The following is a 27,114-nucleotide window of genomic DNA, read 5'->3' as shown; positions in this document are numbered from 1 at the left end:
CTCAGTCTTTCGTCTGTTCTTGAGTCAGCAGAAGCCCTCATAGTATGTGGAAATTTTGGGGACGTGGCTTGCTGGAACTGGAGAGAAATTGATGCATACTATCCTAGCCAACCATGAATTTTGCAGCATTATCTTCCTATCCATCCTATCCTACACATGCACACATTCGCCAGACTGAGTACCAGTGCAGTTCTGTGCCTCCATCTGGGAAGAGGAGCCACGACTAAGCATAGAAAGGTAATGTGATGACTGGTGTGTATGTGTAGCCTTCCTGTTTTTGCTACCTATACCTTTTCCTGTTTGTTTCCTGGTTCCTGCTCCCTGAACTCAATGTTCCAATTCCCATTCCTTTGTATGCATCTACATAGTATTGGGTGTGTGCAGTTACTCAGGGCCTGCTGCTACATACCTACCATTTGGGCTGTTATGTTTTGTTCCAACTGTTGCTGACTAAACTGGTTCATGGTTATTACATGTTTTGATTGACCACCTACCTGCGTTTCTCGCTTAGATTTCCTTGTGTTTTGGGATAGCTGTTCTGGGTGCATCGGAGCATAATAGGCAATAACTTCTTATTGATGCATGGAGAGTGAGATGTGGTCCATGTTTCCCAAAGGTCTGTGTGATTGAGAGGGTATGCCCAAACATGACTCCTCTGTGGCACGTAGCACCCACAATGGTTTGTATTTTCCATTGTTTAAAAAAAGCCACATGCATTAAGTATTGGTTTTTCTTGTCCTATTGATTTCTAAACCAACCCCCTGAAATAATAATTAATAAAAACTCCAACCTTTAAATTGTCTTTCCCACACTGAAAAATGTATCAGCGTCCTAAAGGAAAGGCTGAAATATAAGTTGATGCTTCTCAACTAGGTGACCCTCTTATAAACAAGCCAAGGCACCCCAGGGTAGTAGTTGTGTAAAGTTCAGTCTTTTCCTACAGCGCTCAGAGCCACGGAGCAGGCATGTCGAATGGAGGAACAGCCAAACCAAACTGATATATTAAGTCTTATGTGGGGCCTACTAGCCTTGACAATGTCCCTTTAGGAATGTGAAGCCTTAAAATAACATTTCTGCTGGGTCTCTCACGTAATGAAATTAAAGCATAATGCATATGCCTCACATCTCATGAGACATATGGTTTCTGATTTATTGGCTACAATATATTGGATTAAATCCTCTTTAAACCACTACCTGCATTAGTTGGAGAGTGGGGGGTTGCTGTACAATGAAAGCCACTTTTGGAGACATTATGGCTGAGGCTTTTCTATTCTTAGTATTAAAATCATAGTACTACGATGTATTTTATTATGACATTAAGTACAGAATAGTCTCACATTTTTGCCACTGAAGTCCCATACAAATATTTTACTTGCTAAAATGTTTTGTTTTAAAGAAATAGAAATAAAGTGATAGTGTTGTGCTTTTAACTTCATGTTGCGCATATTAAAAAGATGTAACATGCAATATTAAAAGATGTAAAAGAACGTCACCTCCCAAATTTGTTTCAAATACCTTCAGTTTATAATTTCCTAACATCATCAGTGCCCTTTGGTTTGGGCTTCCAGGTCATCAACACTAAATTCTTCAGAGGAAATCAGAGGTATTTCTTCAGGATGTTACAACTTAGACCAGTGCAGTGAAGTTTGGTTTTAATTTGAAGGAAAAAGCCCCTGAATTCTCCATGGATTATAATATTCTACAGCCAGGGAATATTTGGAAAGATTTGCTTTAAAGGTAATAAAGTGTCTTAATGGAGTCTGCCTGGGAACTACTTTTTAAGACAAATGCATCTGACTGGTGAAAATGATGGAGGATGATTTCCAGATGTTTAAATGCTTGTTTTGGCAAAAGTCACAGAATACTGAAACATGTTTTGGCAAAAAAAGGAAGAAAGGAAGTGAAGCACTGATGTAAGAGACATCAAGCATCGGGACAGGCAAAGCATGCAGAACATGGAAAATGGAGACATGTGGGAAAAAGAAGAGCCAACAAATTAGTATGGGTACTTTGATAACACTGAATGTTAAAACTGTATTTCATAACTTACAGCATCACACTGTAAAAACATTCAAATCACTACCGTGATGATCTTGTTACAACTTTTTCCTGCTTTCAGCTGAAAAGGTGGGCATGGCGGTTTAAAATAATTGAGCTAATCTTACATATTGTAGGTATGCTATGTGATGTTTTGATACTGTTTGGTTTTATGCCCTTGGGGTAAGGGATAGTATCTTTGTGTGAGTTTGTATAATGCCTAACACAGTGTATCCATGATTCTGATTGAAGTCTTTGGATGATATGGTCATGTACATATTAAGAAGTAACAATAATAATGTAATACTTTTGTTTGTTGGGTGGGTATATCCTGCAGGCAGCAGCTGAACCTCAGAATTAATTCAGTCTGAGGTTACCATAGTAAACCAACTTTTACTGAAGATAGGTGCCACTTCAAGAGGAGCTACATCAGAACACTTTCCAACATCTAACTGTCTATACACTCAAACAGAACCTGAGATTGTTTGTAATAGTGCTATCTGTTGACTGCCAAGAATATTGCAGCATACATCACCTTATGTCTTACTCTCAAATGTAATGATCTGTTTGATTATCTGAACCCAATTCTTATAGCCAGCAGAAAGATCTACTTGGCCATTTAAGACCCAGTCCAAATCCCAGTGAAACAGACTCCAATTGACTTCTGTGAGAAGGTAGATTGAGGCATTAAGCAGTGATCCAGAGGAGCATTTAAATGCAAGATTAACTTCCATGCTGGACAGGGTCCTCAGTTTGTTTGTCTGTAATTTGCAGAATTCTTGTGTTCATCATTGTATTCTAAAATGTACAGTATGAAAAGTGGAAGTAGATTTTCAAGTGCTAAGGGTGAGAATTAGAGCAGAAGCATAAAGTGGAAAAAAAGGGAGTAAGGGGAGAAATCAGATGTGAGCGTTAATAATTTCTTATTTATTAATGGCTTTTTCAAAGATAAAAAATGAACCAGATTTTATGCTTAATGTACTTGACTAAGTACCTGCCCAGCCGATCTGCAGTTAGGAGTCAGGAGGAAGATCACAGCAGTAAGCTCTATTGACTGAGTTGAAATATGAGGTCCCTGGAATTTTGTGTGCTTGCTGGCTTGTTTTTTCACTTTGGAATAATGGAAAAACCCAACCATCTGTTTTTTTCATTGTTTTTAAAGATCCAGACCAAGCCATCAGTGATAGTACACAAATAATCCAGCTATAAATAGCTGTTATTCCATAATGGATAGTAAATTACAAATCTAAAAAATAAAATACATGACATTTTCTGTAATTTGCCAGATAAACAAAAAACATTCTTTAGAATTAGTAAATGAGGGTAAAATCCCACGTAATGTATAATTTGGAGCTTCAGGCTCACCACATTAACTGTCTGCTGCACTGAGGTCCCTTACAATCTTGAAATCAAACTTGCGTAAAATTTCCTTATCAAAAGAGAAGTTTTAAAATGGAATCAGTGTGACAGAGAACAATATAATCTAGTTAAGAATCAGAACTAAATACATGCATAAACCACTGAAGTTATATACGTGCAATAGATAATGGATCTCAGGTGTACTTTTATTATCTCTAGTTCATAAGTGAGGTGGGGGAAACAAAGAGCTCATGAATGCCTAAAATATGCATATACAGTAAAAATTAGGGTCATATTGAATTGTAGAACTTGAAGAAAAGTCCTATTAAATTATCCAATGGATTTCGCTGGCAATGCATGATTGTTTCTTACAGTTCAAGAAATCTTGCTAGCTTGGACAGCTCAACTAAAATTTGAACCTGGGGCCTAGCTCCTGTGGAAGAAACATACCTAGATCAAAGAGCCACCTCTTTGATCATTGAAAAGTTTCCTTTGAAATCCATAAGGATCTCTATTTGTTGGGCTTGAATTCAGAATGCAGTGCTGGTTTGAAAGTCTAGAACTTTTGCTCCTTCATTTGCATACCACATTGCATCAAATCCTGTAGATTTTTTTTCTTCTAGTAATGTCTGACTCTAAATCTCCTCAGACTTCTCATATTTGCCCCCATTGAAAACTGTCTGTAATGTAAAACATTTTCATGGAGGATTTTAAACCCTGTGGGTAAGCAAGTGAGAAAGGATCACGTGGTATCCCATGGCCGCTGATTGTAAATTGTTCATACCATGGAATTTTTCATTAGTATGTTTCTACTGTTTTTAAAACTTTGAAATAGTTAAGAAGTGGGGATAAGCAGCAGTTATTTCTTTGTGGGTTTGTTCCACTGTGTTCAGTCTGTTTCTTTGAGGCTACATGTTGGTTTCCTAGGAAACAGCTGCAGCATGGAATTTTGTCTGTTTTACAGACACTGTCTGAGATGTACATACTTTGTGCGATACATGCTTGAATGTGATGCACTGAGAAAGTAAATGCTTGATGATTTCGGCCCCAGTTCAGCAAAGTACTTAAGAGCTAAATTTTAAGCACATGAATATCTCCACTGACTTCAGTGGGAATACATATGCTTAAAGTTACACATTTGCTTAACTACCTTAGTGAATGAATACTTAGTGTGGTTTTTCTTGTTGTGGTTTTTTATTTTTTTCAATATAACATTGAACATTCAGGAAGTTATTCTTGTGGAAAAATATCTGGTTAGGAAAAATGGCATAGCAGTGAGTTAATTTAGTTACAGTGGGCTAGGTAGTTCTGATTGTGCTGTGATGTTTCTACTAACCATGTTGAAATAATAGAATGTAAGTATATGCAGAGATTATTTCCAACCACTATAGCATATAAGTAGAATGTTAAATATACATTATTTTTGAATATTAGAATTGTGCACATTTTTCATAATGAAACCCCAAACAAGGCAACGCTATCCTGGATGTGAGTTTTGTTAGAAATCGAAAACTCAGTTCAAGTTCATGTGATTTTGAATTAAGCAGGACCCAGTACTGAGTAACTGTGGCGGCGTTTCTCTTAGAGTCTTGTAGTTTGTTCAAATCTGAAACTCAAAGAAAAATTCAAGGGATATGAACTCCCAAGAATCAAAAGTGAATGAAGGTTTGCAGAGTACTAAAGAACAGACATGTACTGAATACTGGAGACGAACTAGTTGGCAAATAGTAGAAATGCCTACACAGGGAAAGCTGAGGTTCAGATTTGGTTCTGTCTACAGCTTGGTGTACCTGCAATGAAATTGCAATGAGATATTTGAAATGTTCATCATCATCAGCTATATGCCTCCCAGAAAAACATGTGTGTCATGAGCCCATCTCTGGAGCGCAGATAGCCGGAGAATGCTGGCTGCACTGGGAAAGATACTGGTCTCTTCAGGTATGGCTGCACTGCATTGTAAACCTTGGTCTGTGGGACCTGGGATTTTGGACTTGGAGTTTCCAAGCCCCTGCATGAGTATCCACATGGGGCTTACAGCTGTGCTAATGCATCTATACTGCACTACGCAGGCCTTCTGACTTGCGTCTGTGGCTTGACCTGTGTCCACGCTGCAAAATTCCAGGGTGTAGACCTGAGTCACAGTGGGCTGGGGCTCTGACCTATCCCCCAGCAGGGTCCTAGGACCCTGGGTCCTGAGTGCTTGCTGATCTGAATCAGACTGATTTGTGTGTGGATGGAAGCTGGGCTTGGACTCAAACCTGTGTCAGAGCCTGGGCTTAGTGTACAATGTAGACGTACCCTCAGACCTACCATACCCTGGGTTCTCTAGGCCCATTATTAGAGCACTGAGGGCTTATTCAAAGCCATTGTCTTCAGTGGGCTTTGCATTGGGTGTTGAAAGAAAAAACCTTTTCTAATGTGAAAAGCATTCTCCTGCCTACCCACCTTCTAGGGCAGGAATCACAATATGATGAATTTATGACAGAAATATCATTACACAATGTTGCAACTCAACCTCCAGTTTGATGTAGAGGGCTAGATTCTGCCACCTTTAATTGTCTTTGCACCTTACTGTATGAGAAGTCTCATTTATTTCACTGAAACTACTTGGAGAACCTGCTACTACTGAATGTGAGTACAGATAGCAGATTTTGGCTCAGGCCACTAAACTCTTCCAAGCTTGGTTGCTTCATCTTTAAAATGCCTAGACACGTGAAAAATCACATTCTGATAGGTCTATTGATCTTAGCTAAAGGTATGGTGTGCCTGTAAGGTGAAAGATAAATTGTATTAACTAAGGTATAAGCATGACATAAGGTGTTGTCACAGTGTGACTGACCGCTGTGAATGAAGTAGGGCCTGCTGTCCTGTGCCAGGACTTATGGTCCCGGGGTGGGGTGGGGGGACAGGAACTGAGGGCTGTAAAAGGACAGGAAGAGGCCCAGTGTGTTGGAAGGGACCCAGTGAGAGAAAGAGAGAGAGATCCAGTAAGAAAGACCCCTGATGGGGAGGTGTCCCGGTGAGTCAGAGCAGACTGGTTCAGTCAGGAAGGGCAGGTGAGAGCTGCCAGAGACCAGAGGAGTGGTGGACTCCTAGAAGGAAGCAAAAGGTAGTTCCTGGGAGAAGGTTGAAGGCAGAGAGCAGCAAGAGGAGTTTGTTGGCTGACTTCCCCAAGCCAGAGAACCTACGCTGGAGAAGGCTGAAGCAGAAGGAGCAGCAGAGGGAGTTGCCTGCTGACTCTAAGCCAGAGAGTTGGAACAAAGGCTGTAGAGGGCTGAAGGCAGGGGATCAGTGGGTGAGCTTGTTCACTGACATCTCCAGGGCTGGGGAGCTCGACTGAGAGGAGCTGTGTGAGGGCCAGGGAAAAAGGATGCTCCCCTGGCAAGGATACTCCCAGGAGAGAGTCTGTGGGGGTTCTGCTGGGGAGAGCAGGTTTTCACTCTAGTTGAAAGGGCTGGAGTGGCTGTTGTGGTACAGGACAGGGGGGACTGCCAGAGAGTCAGGGCATGGTTGAGGGTGCTGGTGCCTGTTTCAGTTTCCCTTTTCAGAGGCTCCACTAACTCCATACAAGCTTGTCTTCTAGTCCATCGACATGGATTTTATTAACATAGTTTGACATAGTTCATAATACAGTAAAAGTCCCAACGTAAATTCCATTAATCACCCCAAGTGCACATAATCATTAAGATCACCCTACATCTTCTCCAACAACGCCCCACGTTGCACATGCACGCGTGCTGTGGCCTGCTGCATGCGGGTGTGCCAGGCAGGACTGCCCTGCTTACAGGTGCGTTATCCAGGCTTACTAGCTGTGCACAGTATATTATATGAATTTGCTGAAAAACAATTCAATTTCAGGATTTTATAGCCTCATCTCATGGTAAATCATTCTTTCAACGCTTTAAGATAATACTTGACTGCACACAAAGGGAATTATTCTAGACTTCGTTGTTTAAAGAGAGTTATGAAACACTGCTGAGGCAGTTAGGATTATTAAACTGTATTCCAGTATAAATATAGGTCATCTTGGACTCTTATGTTAAGTCTTTTCTCCAGTCTGTCCTCTTCTTTGTATCATCAGCAGCGGAGAAGAACATGGATTTGTTGCATCCTTGTGAATCCCTCACCAAAACAATGAAATAAGATCACTGAAGATTAATAAATAGACTCATTTCCTGATTTTCAGTTATTTATTTAACATGGAATCATAAAGTTTGGGACTGATTTAGCCTAAGGGTACACTTTTGCTGAAGCTGGTTTCCAACAATTGTTTGTTAGTAGTGCCAGATCATAGTTCTGACACACGGAACAGATATTGCAGTAATTTTTGCAGAGTTTTGTTTTATTTAAGGTTGTCTTAACTCTATCTTGCTTTCAGTTCTTTTTTATTTTTCTTTGCAGAGGCTTGAAGCCTGAAAATCTTTCCTGAAGTATGGAAGATTTATTATTTTCTAAGTCATTTGTTTACACAATGGAACATAGCTCACTATGTAATGTAAACACCAGAATTCTGGTGCTCTAACATTTGCAGATAACATTGGTTTATTGTAATTGTTTGTTTAAGGGAACAGCTGGTAGTTCTCTAAGGGCATTTGTCACCTCTCTGGCCAAGCAAATTGCTAATAATTAAGAGTTCTGTTAACACCTAATATATTGTGTGGTTTTGGACATAGGGCATCCTTGGATTGGATTCAGTTGACCCCTGCTTCAAGAGCCAAAAGCTTTTCTGCACTCACGTGTATAAATATAATGAAGCTTTGGTAAATCACTTTTGACTAGTGTAAAGCAAGTTGGCCAGGTCTTCCGATGCGTCTGTGTATGCAACGATCCTGGAAATGATGGACCTAAGGCAAAATATGCTAATCAGTCTTGCTCTAGGAGGACACTGACATCTGGGTAAATCAATTTAATGGAAAATATACTTAGTCCTCATGATGACTCCCTCAGCTGTACTGAATGGCTTAGTTGATTCATGCCTGTGTGATTAAAGAAGAGAGACAGTAATGCAATTTTTTCCATTAAAAACAGAGAGGTTATCAAAAATTAACTCTAATTTTGGACATTGCACTGTTTTGGAGTGCCCAACTTCAGGCACTTTTAGCTGTGTAAAGTTGCCTGCCATCATTTTTAGGGGCCACTTTTGAAAACTTCAACCTAATAGATATGCCCAAGATTACAGAGGAAGTCTGTGACAGAGCTGGAACTAGAATTTAGATAGACTCGCAGCCCTCTGCTTTATCACAAGGCCTTCCACCTAAATATGACACTTTGAAGGGGGGGTGATTCCTCATTTGTATCTCCTCTCTATTGTTTGTGACTCGACTAATTGATTTCCTAAACCTGCTTTCAGATTGCGAGCCATTGCAGGCATGTGCTTAGACCTTACTTGTGTACTTACTGTACACAGAAAGACATCAAATGTTTCCTGGAAGTGCCACCTCCATCTTTTCTACCTGACATTGTTTCCTTCCCCATGAAGAGCATGTAGAGGCTTGTTTCCACACATCTTCATTCTCGAAGATGGAATTGTCATCACACAGCCTGCCTGTGGGGCAGTGTTTTTCTTCTGCACACTTTGACACACAAAGTAAATACAATGGATTTTCCAGGACCTGTGGTAACATGGTCTGTGTTGCATTATCAGGAGCCAGAAGTGCTTGCAAAATTCATGTTTTCATTGCCTTTATTTTCTGGCATCTCATGTTATTAAGTGAAAGGTAGTGTGTGATGCCACTAGGCCATGATACAGCAGAGGAACTTGCTTCAGAAAGAGATATCATGAGCTGTGCAGTCTGTGTGAAAACATCCTCTGTTTGCCTGCTACCATGTCCAAGGGGAAGGGTCTGATTAAATCTTAAACCGGTCTGCATGTGCATTAGGCAGCTGGGACACCATATATGTGTATTAGGCAGGACAGGCCAAACAGTTGAGAAAAAAAATCAAACACATTGCAGCTTCTTGTGATCCATCTTAAAACTGGATAGAATACATAGAAAACACTTCCCCCTCCCCACCCCCAAACAGGAAAGGTCTGATTTCAGAGCGAAATCCTGGACTCTGGAATTTACTTGTCTTTCCTTCATCAGAAAAACTTGGATGTGGCGACTTTAGGGCACTCTATATGTTATACCAGGATTACCTTGAGGAAGTAGGTTGGTTTGAATAAAAGTGGATAGCAAGAGAAGGATTTCATTGTTGGGTAAGGAAGATGCTCTTTGAATTTTGATCCATTGGAATTTGGTATGTGATTTTATAGTCTGTACAGGGTCCTCCAATAAATTTAAATACATAAATGACCTTTTGCTTCCTGTATACAGAAATGTACCTCAACGTCAAGCATTTTAGGCCTGATCCTAATGGAATAAAGCTCCAAAGTGTATTTCAAAGACATCTGGAAGAAATACTCTAGCTTCTCCACTGTCTACAGGTCAGCCAGCATTAGTTGTTCTTCCTGTGATACATACCGCCATACTCACAGATCTCAAGGTATCAATAACACTTATGTATTTACCAGAGCAATAATAGATGTTATCACACAAATTAAAAATAACTTTATAGCGAAATTTTCCATGCAGACCTGTTTAAGATTTAATTTTTTTTTAAAAAAAAATCTGTATTATACTGTCCTTAAAATTTTTTTTTTACTCCTGGGTTATTTTGTTGAAATATCATAGTTATTTTAATCCTGGTAACAATAATGTTTTGCAATTATGTAGCTCCTCCATCCAGTCCTTAAAATCCCTGACTTACATTAATGAATTAAGGCTGAAGCTCTTATGAGGGAGAGAGGGAGATTTCCCTATGTATAACTCAGGAAATGGACGCATGGAGGTTTAGGCATATATTTTCAAAGTGCCTGCTGATTTGGGGTGCCCCACTCAAGATGGCTACCTTGGTCACCCAAAAGCTAAAAGTCTCCCAAAGAAGTGGACAGTTTTGAACATGGAGACCTTAATGACTTACCTCAGTCACTTGGGAAACATGTAGCAGAACTGGGAGTCCAAACCCAGCTCTCCTGCCCCTCTCTTTAGTGCTTTATCCCCAATAACCATCCTTATTAAGAAGTAATTTTTACAGAAGGCTTCAGGCAACAGTTGCTTTCTGTGTGACCTAGGAACATTTTAGACCATAAATCATCTGCTTAAGAATATCATATTAATCACCAAATCTTATGCTTTCTGGAAGAGGACACTTGTGTGCATTGATGTATGATGATTAATCTGGGAAATATTTTGTTCTTTTATTGGTTGTTACTAGCAGATGTTCATTTGGGGCTTAATGTATTGCTCATTAAGACAGTCTGACAAGCAGTTATGACATAAATTAAAAATATCACAAAAGTGCACAATTTGCACTTTAAAAACTGATTCTTATGTCCCAGTGCATGATCACTTGATTTCTTAAGGTGTATGCTTTGTGGAAGAAGCTTTTCAGTAATGAATGAGGTATTTTTCCATATTGACCTCATGCACTACATAATTACAGACCAACCATAACAATTGACTGCAAATATGTATGTGTGTGTGTGTGTGTGTATACACACTTCTCAGAGATATTATAAAGCTCTTGCAACATAGTTAAATTCATATAATATTTATGGAAAGAATATGCCCTGTGCTGAGGCTCCCACAGATTCTACAAAGTGAGCACTGACAAAAACTCTGTCTTAGTAAGCAGTGCTGTGAAGTTAGCCTCTAGAATGTCTTGGTTACGAACAACATGGTTATTTAATAATGATGCTTTTATTTTGCTAATGCATAGCTATGCAATAGTATGTATGCACTGGCAGGAATTTTAATACAAACCCAGGCAGAAATCTTTTATGCTATATTTTGTGTGTGTTATTATTTAATGCAAAATGAAAAAAACCCTATTCTGTATCTTAATCTGTTTTAAGGTTACTTTTCTTATTTGCGATATCTGTTTGGATATGTATAGGTCACTTTAAACTATAATCATTTTTAGGCTCAGTCCATGGCCCTTATGTATCTACAACATAGAGAATAGCGTGGAGCTGTACCACTGAGCTAGGCTAATTCCAGACCCAAACTAAGGGCTGAACCTGTTCTTTGTCCTCTGATGGCAGTATCTGGTGGTCAGGGAACCAGGGGATGATTTCAGGGAAGGCAGTGCCCCCCCAGTGTCTGAATGGGGAAGAAAATTACTTTCTAATTGAGTGACAACCAGGGAGACTGAATAGATCAACTGACCTATGCAGTTATGTTCTACCTTAGAGATCCATTGCAGATTTGTTACATGAGATAGGATGGGCAATACATTATGGCCAGAGAAACCTACCGCATTCCAGCTGAAAGTACTGATGTCTCTCAAGTAGTCATTTCCTACACTTCCCCTGTGCCTTTCAATCAGGAGTGGAGGTTAGCAGGACCACGTTAGGAGACAGAAACCTCTGCGACCCAACACTGGGAAGAGAGGGTTTCCAGTTTATGCTGAGGGCAGATAAGGAATAAAGGGAGCTTATCTGCATAAAGGTTCCCAGTAACTCATTGTTTCTACTTCATGTTTCAGATAAAGCTGGCAAATGCAGCCAGGCACAAAAGGGAAAAATATTGACCCCACCATAAAAGGAGTAGGTGCATAATGAAGTTTGAGCAAAGCTTCAGGCTGGGTTTTAGTTGATCAGAACCAATTGTTTCCCCATCTTTATTAACAGTATGTGTTTTTTGTTCAGTTCCCAACCTGTTTATTGTTTACACAAATTTTTACTTTGAAATATTCATATACAGGAACATTGGCTGCATCAGCTTTCATAGATTTAAATCCGGAAGGGACCATTATGGCCAACTAGTCTGACCTCCTGCATAATACAAGCCAAAAAAGTTCACCCAATTTTCTTGCTCTCTATAATAAATGAGCATACAGGTAAACAAAGCGATTCATTTCAAATATATTTCAAATAATATTCCTAGCATTCCTGGATCTTATTTTTCATGATTAGAATAATTGGAAAGTAACATTTGATTCTTGTAGAACAGACAGTTGAGATTTTGCTCATGATATAAAAATATTGAGTAAAAATGTTTAAGTAGCCGAGGTTAAGGATTGTGTGCAAAAGAGATGCACACATATGCAGCTCATGTAATTGCCTCTGAAATTAAGTAAATGAGCACCTGTTTGCTTGCAGAGTTAGCTGATTTGCTTGGCCAGGTGTGATTTTTGAATACACAAACGTGGGTGCATGACTGCTCATTTATTAATGTGCAGTTCTTGGTAGTCTCTACCTTTTTAAAGAATTTATCTGAGCTGTAAGAAAAGGAGGACTTGTGGCACCTTAGAGACTAACCAATTTATTTGAGCATGAGCTTTCGTGAGCTCATGCTCAAATAAATTGGTTAGTCTCTAAGGTGCCACAAGTCCTCCTTTTCTTTTTGCGAATACAGACTAACACGGCTGTTACTCTGAAACCTATCTGAGCTGTGGTATATAATGTAGGATTGACAATTCAGACAGAAGAGTTTGATCTTGGGGAAACTTGTTAGGAAACCAAAATCCCTTTTTCACCCCAAGAGGTTGTCTCCTTGGGTCAGGGTTGAAGTGCAGTGACAGGATGTTGTTGAGAGCATCCACATGCTGCTGCCAAGGCTGTTGGTGTTTTGTGAGCAGAGGGTTTCTATCTATGTTGTTGTCAGGCTGATACCTTTCAACAACCAGCTGTTTAATCTTCCTTGTTCCTGAAATCAGTACAAAACCAGACAAATCGCCATGTATTTATTTCAGCTTAAACAATATAGAAGATGCCTACCCCAGGCTATCGGCACCCTGCCACGAATTGTATACATGGTTCATAACAATAAAAACAAAAAAGCAGCAAACTACTCCCACATTAACCAAACATTGAGCAAGGAAAACAAAATCACCCCACTTCTCAGATTCTTACAGACCTTACAACTCAGCCCCTCTCAGATGCTTGTTCCAAAGATAGGCTCTGTCTGTTGTAGGAGGAAAATTGTGCATGTTAATATGTTCCAGCAGATCATGAAATCTCTTATCCTAAAAGGCTGACTATGCCAAGCTCCTGTTATGTAGACTGTAATTTCCTTTCTAAAGAGAGAAGAAGCATCTGGTCCTACTCAGACTAAACTGTGGTATTCTTCCTCCACGTCAGCAGGGTGAGACTCCAGCTTGACTGGTCAGGGTCAACTGTATATTGCAAGGAATCTTTTTATCTATACAAACCAGTGGGGTTGGACCTGAACCAAAACCCCAGACCTGAGACCTCTCAAATTTTAGGAAAAATCTCATCCTGTGGCTGCTCAGGGCCAAGTCTGCGTACCAGGAATAATCTAATTTATACAGTAATTCTAAGAATTAGAACACCAGCTCTGAATGTCTTTTGAAACAAAATTAGTGATAACAAATCTCAATAAATGGAGCTAACTAAAGTGCTTTTCCCCTACAGTGGGGGCTGGGAAGAGGGCTACTTTTTACTTCATGAGATAAGAACCGAATGGATACTCCTTACTAATAAAAATTCTAGACTACAACAATTTATTTCTGACTCTTTTTAATTGAAACTGGGATGATCCACGATGGATCTTTAAAGTAATTGTGATAAAGGAATTGCCCATTTCTTTATGGTAGTAGAATTTCTGGCAAAATCACCTAATAAATGTAGTGTAGTGGTATGTTCCCCAGAAAGTGATGATCTCATTGGGGAAAAGGGGGATAGCAGATATCTTTTTTTTTTTATTGTTGGGAGGAAGGAACTGCGTGAGAGATTATTTTTCTCCCATCCCCAATTCTAGCATTGAGGGTCTTTTCAACCTCGAGCAGGGAGGGTACCAAGACATTACTGTTTTCACTAAATTAACTGAAGGATTCATTTTTTTTCTGAAGCTAAGTTCCAGTTGTCTGATTGCTGATAACATTAGAGACTCCTTGACAATACAGTGGATTGAGGGGGAAGAACATTGTACCAGCACCTCAAGGTCTGGAGAGAGGAGATGATCCACATGGCGCTTCACCTCATGGCTTAAGGAAAAAGATGCTCACAGCATCCTTCCAAGCTTGGTGAGGCGGGAGAGGATCCTTCAGGTATAACACCACCTGCTCCAAACTAGGCGACCTAATGAGTGTGTTCTTAGAGACCACCTCTCTCCTCAGGCTGAGATCTTAAGATGGGAGTCCCTGGTTGCATTTATCAGAGGGATTGGGTTCGGGTGGTCTCAACAGAGATTCTTTGAATCTTGATCCCATTCCCTCTTGTCTGAATCAACCCTTTGTTTGTTGAATTTTGGGGAGCACTACAAGGTCTATTTATCCAGGCTCTTTCGGAGGAGACAGGCTGATTGGAGGCAAATTTCAGTTTTGGGGTTGAGTTTTGGTGTTGATATTTTGTTAACTCTGACTTAAGTTCATAATATATTTTCAATATTGAATTGGTTATGTGCTTAGATAAGTGCATTATAAACCGAAAAAATAAACTAATAAATATTGTTAATAAGAAAATCACTGCTTTTTACTATGCTATTTTTTCATGATCTTTGCGTTAGAAAAGATGGGCCAGATCCTCAGCTGCTGTAAATTAGCGTGATTCCATTACTTCAGTGGAGTAATGTACATTAACTGAAGATCTGGCCCAGAAGATTGATCTCAGTCATAGTGTGGTAATTGAAGTAATGAAACTGTACAGCGTATATGAAGCAAATTAAACATTGATCAAATGCATGTATGCAGTGGAAGTAAGAAGTATGTGATCTGGATTAATATAAGCATGAGGAGGTTTAGTTTAAAAAAAAGTGTACTATATAACAGGGAGACTAACCCTGCAAAATGCTTATATGGTTCTTTTTGTTATTTTATTTGCACATTGAAGAATAAATTTGAGGCACATAGAATTCTTCCTCTTATACTCAATTTTCGATACTTATGTTATAAAATCAGAACCAGTAAGTGGCATACTTGGAGTGTCATGTGTTTTGAGCACTGATGTTTGGCATTTCCAGCAAACTTTATTTACCAGGAGAAAATGCATTGAGGCAGCAGCCTTTTTAAAAGGGGAAAATCTTGAGTTCGTTTCCATACTCATGTAAACCTACAAAGCAGTAAAAGTGCTGTGTTTCTTCTGTGCCAGCAGGCCATATGGGAGAAGGGCCATGTAATGCAGCTCTACATCCCCAGTGTGCCACAGGGTGGTCCCCACTGTGGTTGTCTGTAACCAGAAGTAATACAGAAGGGAGGAAGTGGGCATGTGGCCAGTGAGTTGACACTGAATAGGGGGTCAAACCCTACTTTGGAGAAAGCATCAAGTTGTGTCTCTACTTCCTTTCTTATCTTGCAGTGCCACTGGCCAGTACTGGGGCATAAAGACCCTGAACGACATGGGACTGAATAAAAATTTCCTTTAGCCATGCTCTACAGCAGCACATATTTCTTGAAACTAATTCCCTTCACTTAAATTTGCTTATTTTTTTCAGGATTTGCTCATAGAACATATACCATTTTTCTTTTAAGCCAGCCTTATCTGTCGAGCCACAACATTCACTAACAAAGTTGGTTGTAAACCATATGTTGTTATTTTTTTCACACAAAGTGACACACCCAGCATTGCAAAGAAGAATACAGTACACTCTAAACAAATGCAGATTAATTAAGCAGTCTGATGGAATAACCCCACTTTTGCAATTAGCAACCAATTGCCATCGTAAAACAAGGTGAAATCAATCGCTGGTGTAATTCTCTTGAATATATGTGGTCGAGAATATAAGAAAATATTTTGTGTATTAACGTTATGATCACCATGTTTCCAGTGTGGATTGTCTATGGCTGTCAGTGGTTCTCAATATTTTGCTATACAAGTGAGTTTCTCAGATGGTCAGATTGTAAACTCCTGTAATATTATTTCCTCATAACCACAAAGTGCAGGAGACATAGTTGCCATATTTCAGAGTAACAGCCGTGTTAGTCTGTATTCGCAAAAAGAAAAGGAGTACTTGTGGCACCTTAGAGACTAACCAATTTATTTGAGCATAAGCTTTCGTGAGCTACAGCTCACTTCATCGGATGCATACTGTGGAAAGTGTAGAATAGCTATTACCAGCAGGAGAGTGACTTTGTGTGTGTGTGGGGGGGTGAGAAAACCTGGATTTGTGTTGGAAATGGCCCACCTCGATTATCATACACATTGTAAGGAGAGTGGTCACTTTAGATAAGCTATTACCAGCAGGAAGTGAGTTTGTGGGGCGGGGGGGGGGTGAGAAAACCTGCATTTGTGCTGGAAATGGCCCAACTTGATTATCATACACGTTGTAAGGAGAGTGATCACTTTAGATAAGCTATTACCAGCAGAAGAGTGGGGTGGGAGGAGGTATTTTTTCATGCTTTGTGTGTATATAATAAGATCTTCTACACTTTCCACAGTATGCATCCGATGAAGTGAGCGGTAGCTCACGAAAGCTTATGCTCAAATAAATTGGTTAGTCTCTAAGGTGCCACAAGTACTCCTTTTCTTATACTTGCCATACTTTGTTAATCTCTTCATTCTGACTGTAACCTAATTAACTTACACTGGATAAGGCTCAGGAAAATGGCAGATATTTTAAGAACTTACTACATATTTACCAGTCTCTCTTATCCAATTTACAGGCTTAACAATAAAAAGAAAGAACAGTTATCCCATTAAAAAGAAGTGTGACCTAGTGTATGAACTTTCCAAAATCCTTTGCAGTTCTCACAGGCTTCTGCTGTTCAGGACTTTCTCTACAGTTGCATTAGGTTTTGAAATGAATGAAACAAAAAGAGTAAGTGGAAGATGTAGGGGGGCAGAAACCTTTGTTATTCCTTGTGGTCCACAGCATTAATGTTTATTTTTGTAAATGTGAATTAAATTCACACTTGTCTTGTGAGTGTGGAAGTAGGATAATCCTAGAAAACTTTATTAGACTACAGAGGGTGTACGAGGCAAGTGAAAACTATGACTAGTAAACTCTGTTCACAGAAATTATACACCAAGCAACCAAAACCAGCTACAAAATAGTAGTGCATAAAAAAGAGAAGGGTGGTTGGGCCAAATCTAAAAGTGAACTACTCTGAGACACTAAGAAACCACATTTAAATGATAGAAGAGGCTAAGACTCATGGATAGATATGTAATGAGTGTCACTGCAGGAACCACTCTATGTAAGTGTGAGACCCAAGAACTACATGGATTATTGGGGTGTGGAAATTCAGTGCCAGTTGATCGGTCATCACCAGTAAAACTAATATGTTTGTTTTGTAGCTCGCTTTTGGCAAACCCAATTTCACATCTCTCAGCCATTGTGACTTGCTATGCTGTGGCGTGCTATGTGTGCCAAAGACTCTTGGTTGAAAATAGCCGCTGAATTTGGTGACTTTCCAGGCACGCTGGAAAAGACAACTGTTTTAGCGGGTTTTTGGAGAGGGCTGCATGTATACTTTCTCGCTGATGAAGGGTGTGGGTGACTGGTTGAATGAATATATTAATGTTGCTAAATTTAATTTAATTGTATTTATTGGATAATTAATTGTTAGGACATCTAGAGTCTTGAATAGGTATTTTTATTTTAAATCTAAATAAATATGAGGGGCACAAAGTCATTCATTCAGGAAATTTATATTTCTGTCAGGTTAATTTCTTTCATGTAAGTAACCCTTTCTGTAACCCCAGTTCCATTGTTTTGCATTTCTGATATAAATAACTTTCATAAATGACAGTGAGGGGATACCAAATGTGTGTGAAACATAGCCAACTTTGGGACCAAAACGAATGATTTCTCAAAATGACCAGGTTCTGGACCTGGATCCTCAAGTGTTTGTCACTTGAGAGGTAACCCCAATTTTCTGGTAGCAGAAATTCTGGTGTCTCTTCTCCATTTCGTGGGTCCAAGTTACCCAGAAACGCTTTTTCTTTTAAAGGTGTCATTTTCTTCTTCAAGCTCCTGGTGATATTAGTCTTTCCGTTCTGCTGTGCTCTGAATCCACTGCCTGCCTCAGGAAGCCCTCCTCACTTGTTGACAGGAAGCTTTTTCTGTGGCATATGAGTGGGCTCAGTTCAGCACAGTAGCATAGCTGGACACATGCCATCAGAGCCAGTGGTATGTCTAAAAAACACTGTTCCCCCTCCCCAAGTATTTCAGCAGTATGTACTGGGGATAAGGAGCATATCAAAGAACAAAAGGAGAGAAGAATGAGAGAGGAGCTTGTGATCCCTTCCCCTGTCAACAGTGTGTTCAACCATAGCTGGAACCCTTAGCTGTGACATACTGTTACTGCACCCAAGTGTTAGCTGGGGTCTGAATAGAGATATGAATAAAACATGACTTCCCTCAAAACGCACAAGGCAAATATAGTTCAAGAGAAAAAATTAAAGCAATCTAGGGAATGCATTTCTCGTGGTCACCATAAGAAAAAACACTGTAAATTATTAGGTTCTGGATGGATACACGTACCAGTGAAAGGCAAGTGTATATTGCTTTGCAGAAACAGATGCCCTTCCATGCCAGTTTTATACAACAGGAAAAAATTCAGAAGTAAAACTAGGACAGAAAAACTATTATAGAGATCTGGAAAAGTAAATTGTGATGAATGTGAAGCTAAATTTCATAGATACTGATGTTGAAATAGATGAGGAAATGCACATGCTAGTTTAAAAGAAATCTGAGGAACAGAAGCAGACAAACAGATGAAATACAAGCAGACAGACAGATGAAATACAAGATTATCCATGGGAAATTCTGGGAACCAACATTTTTACATGGAACAGAGATGACTAATTTTTCATAGTAGACGATTACTGGAAAATTTGAAATGTTTTTCACACCAAAAGCAACACTGCAATAAAAAAGGGAGCAGATAAAGCCAAATAATGCATTTTTGGACAGCTGCTTAGAAGTGCTTTCAAATATATATATATAGAGAGGTGTTAATTTACAAAGCTCAGATGTCAAATGGAAAGTAGGTTGAAGATGAAGAGTGTCTTAGATGTGGATTCTGTTCTTAGTTGTACCACAGAATAAGGTCAAGATTTTGAAAATTTGCCTCTAATATTCGGTGTCCCAAATTTTGGATGCCCAGGTGGAAAAGTGTAAAGGCATCTCATGGGTAGTTATTTAAAATGTGTCTCAAGATGGGCACTTAGCCTAAAGGTAACTCAAGTTGTATTCCCCAAATCAGTGACCACTTTCCAAAAATTTGGCTTGACTGCATGATCTTGAGCAAATTACTTTAGGCCAGAATTTTCAGTGGTTGGTGCCTCCATTTTTGGTTAAACAATCTGAGATACTTTGGACCTGACTTTTTGAGGCACTGTGCACTTGCTCCTCATATTCACTTGAGTTTGTACTGTGATGGTTCAGCAGATCTAAAAAATCAGCCCACACTTACATCCCATTCCACCCTGTAACAGACCTCTGAAGTAGAACGTACACCATCATTTATGTTACCGCTTAATTTGATGGAATAATTTAAAACCTAAAACATTCAGAAATTGCTTGACTGTAGCATGTATTTCACCCACATGTCTAACCCAAATTTATCAAAATAAAACCTTGAATATTGTATGATTGATAACAATGGTGTAGCTACTACCACATGATAGAAAACAAGGCATAGGGAAAACAATGTCTGCAAACAGCATTGGCCAGCAAGGAGAAAGGGGTAGGCGGAGCTGCTGCTGAACACTATGCTCTGCCATGCCCGGAAGAGGAAGGGGGAGGGGGAGAGAGTAAGGATCTTTTTGTCTGTAATGTGTGGGTATCTGTTTTGGTGACCTAGACGTAAAAGATCTCATTATGAATTCCCTGAACCACAACAATAATTTTCAAAGTAAGATGAGATGAAACTGCTTGAATAATTCTAAAAGGAACATCAACTTTCTATCTTTTTTAATGCGTGAATAAGATTAAATGTATTACTATTTCAGAAAGCTGCATGAACAGGAGTTTACTGTGCAATCACTAAAAAAAAAATGTTTCCCAACAATGTTTTGAGAGCATGAGGGAGAAAAGATGGGACTTGGAAACCATTTATAGATTGCTGATACACAGAATGCTGTGATGTCATTAGCTGTTTACTGGTAACTATGGAGATACATGTATTGTCAATTAAAGCTTGGTTACCAATTAGAGAACATTTGAAAGTGACAGTGGAATCTTGAACTAAACAAAAAGAAGGAACAATTTGATGTTGATGATAGCACTGGAGGTTTGGTTGATGTACTATTACTGATTGATGGTCAGTTGCTAATGAGAGATTTATGTTAGGGTACTTTTATGAAAAATCAGACTTCAGTTTTATGACAGCTGTTATGAAGTTAGAATCATGTCTGGTTGAGGCAGCATATGCCAAAGTGACTATTATTGAGACCATATTTTAATATATTTATAGATTTAAACTCCTAGGAACAGTAGATTAAATCCAGCTAAAGTGGGGGAGGTTGTTCTCTCTTTATGTGCACACAAAGCAAACACGAGAGTTAAGTGCAAGTAAGGAAAAGAGAATGAACCCCAATGTTTATTATGTATTGTCCTCTTGCTGCTGATAATGCTGTGGAAGCAGGCAGCCTTAAATATGCAGTATGACTGTTGACAAACACGTTCTATTGTCGTAAATGTTCCAATCTGTTACAAATTGGCCTCTAAATTTACTCAGGCAAGTTTTATGTGCACAACCTGTTATGGGTATGAGACCCACATTTTGCACAAGCAGTTCAGACAGACCCTCAGTTACATTATCTGTACATATTAATTTTCATTTCCATGTACAAGTGAGGGTTTTGTGCACAACAAGCACATGTGTATGCAACTTTGCAGAGGAAACTTTAGAGGTTCCTTCTGAAAATTTGTCTCTAATGCCTTGTCTATGCACAAAAATTGTATTACTTTAATAACAACACTCCTAGTGTGGATGCAGTTATACCTGTACAAAGGTGCCTTATACTGGCATAGCTTAGTCCCATATGGGAAGAGAGATAAGATATACTGAGTTGATGTACTAGAATTTATGTGGTGTATTCCCACGACACTAATTTAAACATAAATTCCTTCGTTAAATCCAAAGACTAAATGGTATTTATACAATTGCTCTAAACATGCCTAAAAAGCCTAAATAATAGGCGACTTACTACATCCAAACAATAACAAAACATTTACAAGCATTTAATTAAGATACTTATATACAGGCTAAACCCAGGGGTGCTTAGATCTATATTGGTCAGCTCTAACTTGGTTAGGTGGGTGTTAGCAGTGAACTCTTTAAGAGTTTACTTTTTTATACCCTACAACAAACAAGTGATGCCATTGCCAATTATTGGACCTTAGCTAAGGCTAGATAGTAGTTTCCTGTATAGCCAATTATTTATTGCACCTGGTACCCAGTTAACTGGGTTTTATTTCTATTACTTTAGCCCATACCTTAAATAAGATAACACTGATCTTTTGTTAGTGAAGGGTCCCTACAGGTTCAACACAACAAATCTTCTTGCTCATGATCTCATTCTTTTTGGTCACATGCGTTGGTCCTGTTGCTCATGCTACTATCCCAACTCAGTTTTAAATCATAGTTCACCCAAACCTAATGTGGGCCTATATTTCTACTAATATAACAGCATCTGCACCAAGGGTTAAACTGATATAACTATTTTGGTTAAAAAAAAGAGTCACACACCAAAACCAAAACAGTTATACACTGGTACAAAAGCTGTATGTAGGCCCGATCTAAGTGTTTGGCTTAAATCATCAAAAGAGGAGAAATTCACTACCACTTCATACTTAACTTGTTACATTCTCTCTACTATGACATCATCTAACCTAAGGCAACATCATTTACAACAACTGGCAGGTGTATCTTTGTTCTTCATTATGTTTTGTCTGAACAAACACTTTGCTATCTCTAGGTGTTATGATAGTGATCGAGTTATGTGTAATGGATTGTCTAGCTTAAGTGATTGTAGTTGAGAGAAACAGATTGCTTAGTGTGCGGTGTGTACAGATTGCTATCTCTCATCTGAATTACACCCCTCTCTGTCCTTACTTTCTGTGATCACACAATGTGGGAACATAAAAATGGGAGAAAGTGGCAGATCATGTTAATTAAAGTAATGACTGATTCCCATTGCAGCATGGATAGAATAAAACATTTAAAATTAAAAAAAGGGACAGTTTGAGCTGAGAGAGAAAATAGTTTTGGAGAATGAGGTGCATATCACATTTTATTCAGGGGCCATCTTTCGGAAGAGAAACAAAAGGTGTTCTCTCATGTCCCAGGGATTCCAGGGCACAAGCAGGAAAGAAAAGGCTCTTTGATCCCTTTTGTTAGCCTTACACATTTAACATGGTTGTAATATGTGTCTTTAGGTTCTGATGTATGACAGTAAGTTTTCATATCCATGGCAACAAGGAACAGAATTTTAATTGCATTCTGTAGTAACCAGGATTTATTCCAAATTTTATTGTTTTGTGCAGTGACTTGAAAATATGACCTGTACTTGATGGTTTCATCAATGAGGCCACATAGAGACAGGATGGATTACAAATATCTACAGTGAAAAGGACAATGTGCACTTATTGGATTAAACTAGTTACCTTCTTCTTGATATACATTCTCATACACATACAAAATTCATGTAGGTGAAGGTTGCAGGGACATACCAGTGGTTTGAGTGCATGTTATCTTTCAAGTATCAGCGAGTAGCCGTGTTAGTCTGTATCCACAAAAACAACAAGGAGTCCGGTGGCACCTTAAAGACTAACAGATTTATTTGGGCATAAGCTCTCGTGGGTAAAAAACCACTTCTTCAGATGCATCTTTCAAGAATGGCAAAGGTTAATAAAAAACACCAAAACAAACCCCTCAATTGTTAGAAGCGTAGAAAATGCACGGTGAAGGTTGTGTTTCTCCAAGTTGGCTGTGCATAATTCCCCTATGTACAATCACCTCAAATTTTTGCAGAAAACATTTGCCAAACTAACCTATCAGTTCTGAGGTCAAGATAACTTGTTGGTAGATGTCAGAGTGGGGGCCAAAGTTAGAAATACAATGAAAATTCAATTACAAACTTATATGTTGAGTGACTACCATCTATCCATAATTTCTTGGCTTTCATACAGATTGACGCTGGGAATTACTGGCATCCAAGGTGGATCCTACTAACTGAGTACATCACAGTCATTAGCATAAAAAAAGCTCCATTTATAACACCAAATTCTCAAATCAACCTATGCAGAATGGTAGTGTTACCACCCTTATTCATGTGCCTTGTCCGTGCTAGTTAGTTTTAACTGTTTTTAAGTGTAATGTTTTAAAACTGGACAGCGCAGTTTGGGACCATGCGACCAAATTTTAAATGATGTTTTAATCTAGTAACAGAACTGTAGGCCAGCTTTGCTAAAAGGGTATTTTTGGTCATTGTCTACCACCAACAAAAATTGTATTGTTTGCAACGTGGTTATTTAGACACTCCAAACCAGTTTTGGAAAGTGTTTCACTAATGTAGTTTGCAATAATTTGGAAACTCATTTTCCTTTAATGCCAGTGTCAACAAGACTGTCACTTTGTCTTCACTAGATTTTACTGTGAGGTAGGTGAGGGAGGTCAACACTATTCCGTTGCCAGTGGTTGACCTCACGGTTAAAACTACAGTGCCTTGTCTCCACTAGGGTTTTACAGTAGAATAACTAACACCTCTTTTGCAGTGAAGACATAGCCTATCTTCCATCAGTATGACCCAGCAGGCAAGGAAAATGAACAGTGCAGCATTGCTGTGTGAACTTTGACAGCATAGAAAGGTGAACAGGGGGTGGTAGCAGAGTTTGAGGTTTTACCGTCACTTCTGAAAATGGAATTTTAGAAGTTGGTGTCATCATAAATGAGAATAAAAACCTTAAAATGGACCATAAATAATGCAGGCAAAAAAAATTTCCCATAGAAAAATTGAAAAGACAGAAGAAGGTGTTGGGTTTGGGAAGAAAGGATGCAAGAAGTAATCTGAATACAGGCTCTTAACTTTTATTGGAACAGAAATCAGTAATGCCAACCCCCAGCATTCAAAATTCTTGAATCAGGTCCCAAAAATTACAAGGTTGACTTAAAAATGATAAGTTAGGGGTTCTTTTTATTTGCCTTCTGGTTTTTGAACCTTTGGGGTTCACATTTTTAAGCTGTCCTCAGCACAAGGGCTTTTTATTTTTAATGAAGAACACCAAATATCACAATATGTATGATAAAATCACGAGAGTAGAAAACACTAACATATAGCAGTCCATTCTCCATTCATAAATTCCTGCTGAAGTCTTTGGGAAATCTGGATGTATTAGGAATGCAGGATCAGGTCGATGGTGATCACATTTTATATTAAGGTTACATTTATAAATCCTTTATAAAGGATTATGGCCCAGATTTCTAAATGTATTTAGATGTGGCTCTGCTCAGTGTCACAGTATGGCTAAGTCCCATTTTCAAAAGAAATTTAGGAACTTAGGAACCTAATTTTAATTGACTTTCAGTGAGACATAGCCACCAGTGTCATCTCTGGAAATGAAACATAGCCATTCAAGTCACTTAGGCCTTGCAGTGCTGAGTGAAGCAGTACCCATAAACCTTTACTAATATGGACCTGAATTATTAGTGGATGTTATAAGTGTGTTACACAAGTGAACAGTATATGTAACAGATGGTTATAAGTCATAATGATAAGTAACTTGTTGAACTCTAACAGTTGATTAACCATTTACTAACTCTTTATAAACATAATATAAAGTGTACTAAATACTCCCTTTTTCTGTTAATTTACTCATATTAATTTTATTAGGCATTCTGACTGAGTAAATATTTGAACTTAGTCAAAACTGAAGCATTTGGTCCATTGTTAGCTGATATGTAAATAGACTGGTCCCATAAGAACTGTAATGATGTCATATCTGTGTTATACATGAGATCTTAAATGGGTGCATGACAGCAACAAAAAGGCCCAAACCGGAATGCGTTTTTGGATGACCTTTATCCTACCTCATGTGATTTAGCAGTAAGTTATCCAAATGGCTGCCACACACCACTATTTACAGAGGCTTGGAATTGATAAATATCATGAAGTTAAAAAAATGTAGGCTACAGAAATGGAGATATTTAATCGTATAATCAGAATTCTGAGAGCAGAGAGTCAAAATGCAGCCCAATTAGCGGGGAGGCTTTTTCTTTATTATTTATATTAGGGTAGTTCCTGAAGACCCCAATCAAGGATCAAGACCCCATTGTGTTAGGTACTATACAAATACAGAGTATGAGACAGCCCCTGCCTTGTAGAGCCTGTATTTTAAATAGACAGTACAGACAAACAGTAATAGACAAGTGGGCTTGGCACATATAAGCAATGTACTGTTTTGTAAAAGGTAAATCCAGGCACATACACAGGTCTGGGGTTAATATTGTATTGCTAGCCAAGTTTCAGAATGTAACAGCTCTTGGAAAACCACCATAATAATCAGTGTTGGGGCTTTCAGATTATACAACAGATCAGTTCCTTTAAAGAAAGACAGATACATCTTCAAAATAAAGATACTTTGTAATATGTTCGAACACATCATAAGGGTACACCACCATGTGAATTGTATGAATTCATCCCTAGTTGTGTCAATGCCATGCATCCATTGACTTTGCGCCTTAGAGCAAACAAGATTTAAATTATACATTCTAAAGTGTGACGAGTACTCGTGGGACCTTAGAGACTAACAAATTTATGTGAGCATAAGCTTTTGTGGGCTAAAACCCACTTCATTGGATGCATGCAGTGGAAAATACAGTAGGAAGATAGATATGTACACACCGAGAACATGAAAAAAATGGGTGTGCAATCCAGTTCACTCCCTGTTAAGTTTTATTGCTTTAAACCAGAGGTGGGCAAACTACGGCCCGCGGGCCACATCTGGCCCATGGGACCCTCCGGCCCGGCCCCTGAGCTCCTGGCCCAGGACGCTAGCCCCCGGCCCCTCCCCCGCTGTACCCCCTGAAACCCGATGTGCCCCTCAGGCCAAAAGTTTGCCCGCCTCTGCTTTAAACTGAACCAGTCAGGAAAGGTGTGGAGCATGGGTGGAGATGGGGGGCAGGTAGGGGCAATGCCCCTTCAAAGTGTATACCAGAGGTTTTCAAACTCTGGGGAGCACCTTCTTGGGGGTGCAGAGGAATGTTCGGGGGGGAGGGGATGTGAGCCCCGCCATGCGGGGCTGGCCAAAGCTGCCTGGGGTTGTCGCTTGCCCTCCCAAACATTAGGGGGACATGCCTTACAGTTTGAAAAACTCTGGTATATATTCGGGGGTGAGGGTGTGGGGGGAGGAGGAGAGTGGTGACTCCAGTCAGCTTGGGCCAGCCCTGTGAGGTGGGATTTGTGGAGGGAGTGCCAGCCCCACCCCCTGACTCACTCATTAAGTACATTGTAATTTAAGTACCTCTAACAATTGCTAAATCTGGAAGTTAGACCTATCCAAATTATTAATAGTATTAAGGCCTATTTCTGTGGTGGGGAGCTACCCGGATCTTAAGTTGTCCCCTTTCAGCTCCAGGGGATGGATTTGTTTGTTCACCAAAATCCAGTTAAATAAGGCGAGGTACATTTGCAAAATAATTTTTTGGAATTTTTTGGAACTTCCTTTTAAGTCAATGGGAGATATGTGGGTAATGCCTCATAAAGTTCTTTGGAAGTGTGCCCTATATGTATAAAGAAATTGAATAATTTCCTTATGGGCATTTCAG

Source organism: Natator depressus, chromosome 11, assembly GCF_965152275.1.
Source record: "Natator depressus isolate rNatDep1 chromosome 11, rNatDep2.hap1, whole genome shotgun sequence".
Classification (NCBI taxonomy): Eukaryota; Metazoa; Chordata; order Testudines; family Cheloniidae; genus Natator; species Natator depressus.
The sequence above is the reverse complement of the archived record's forward strand: the minus strand, read 5'-3'. Positions refer to the sequence as shown.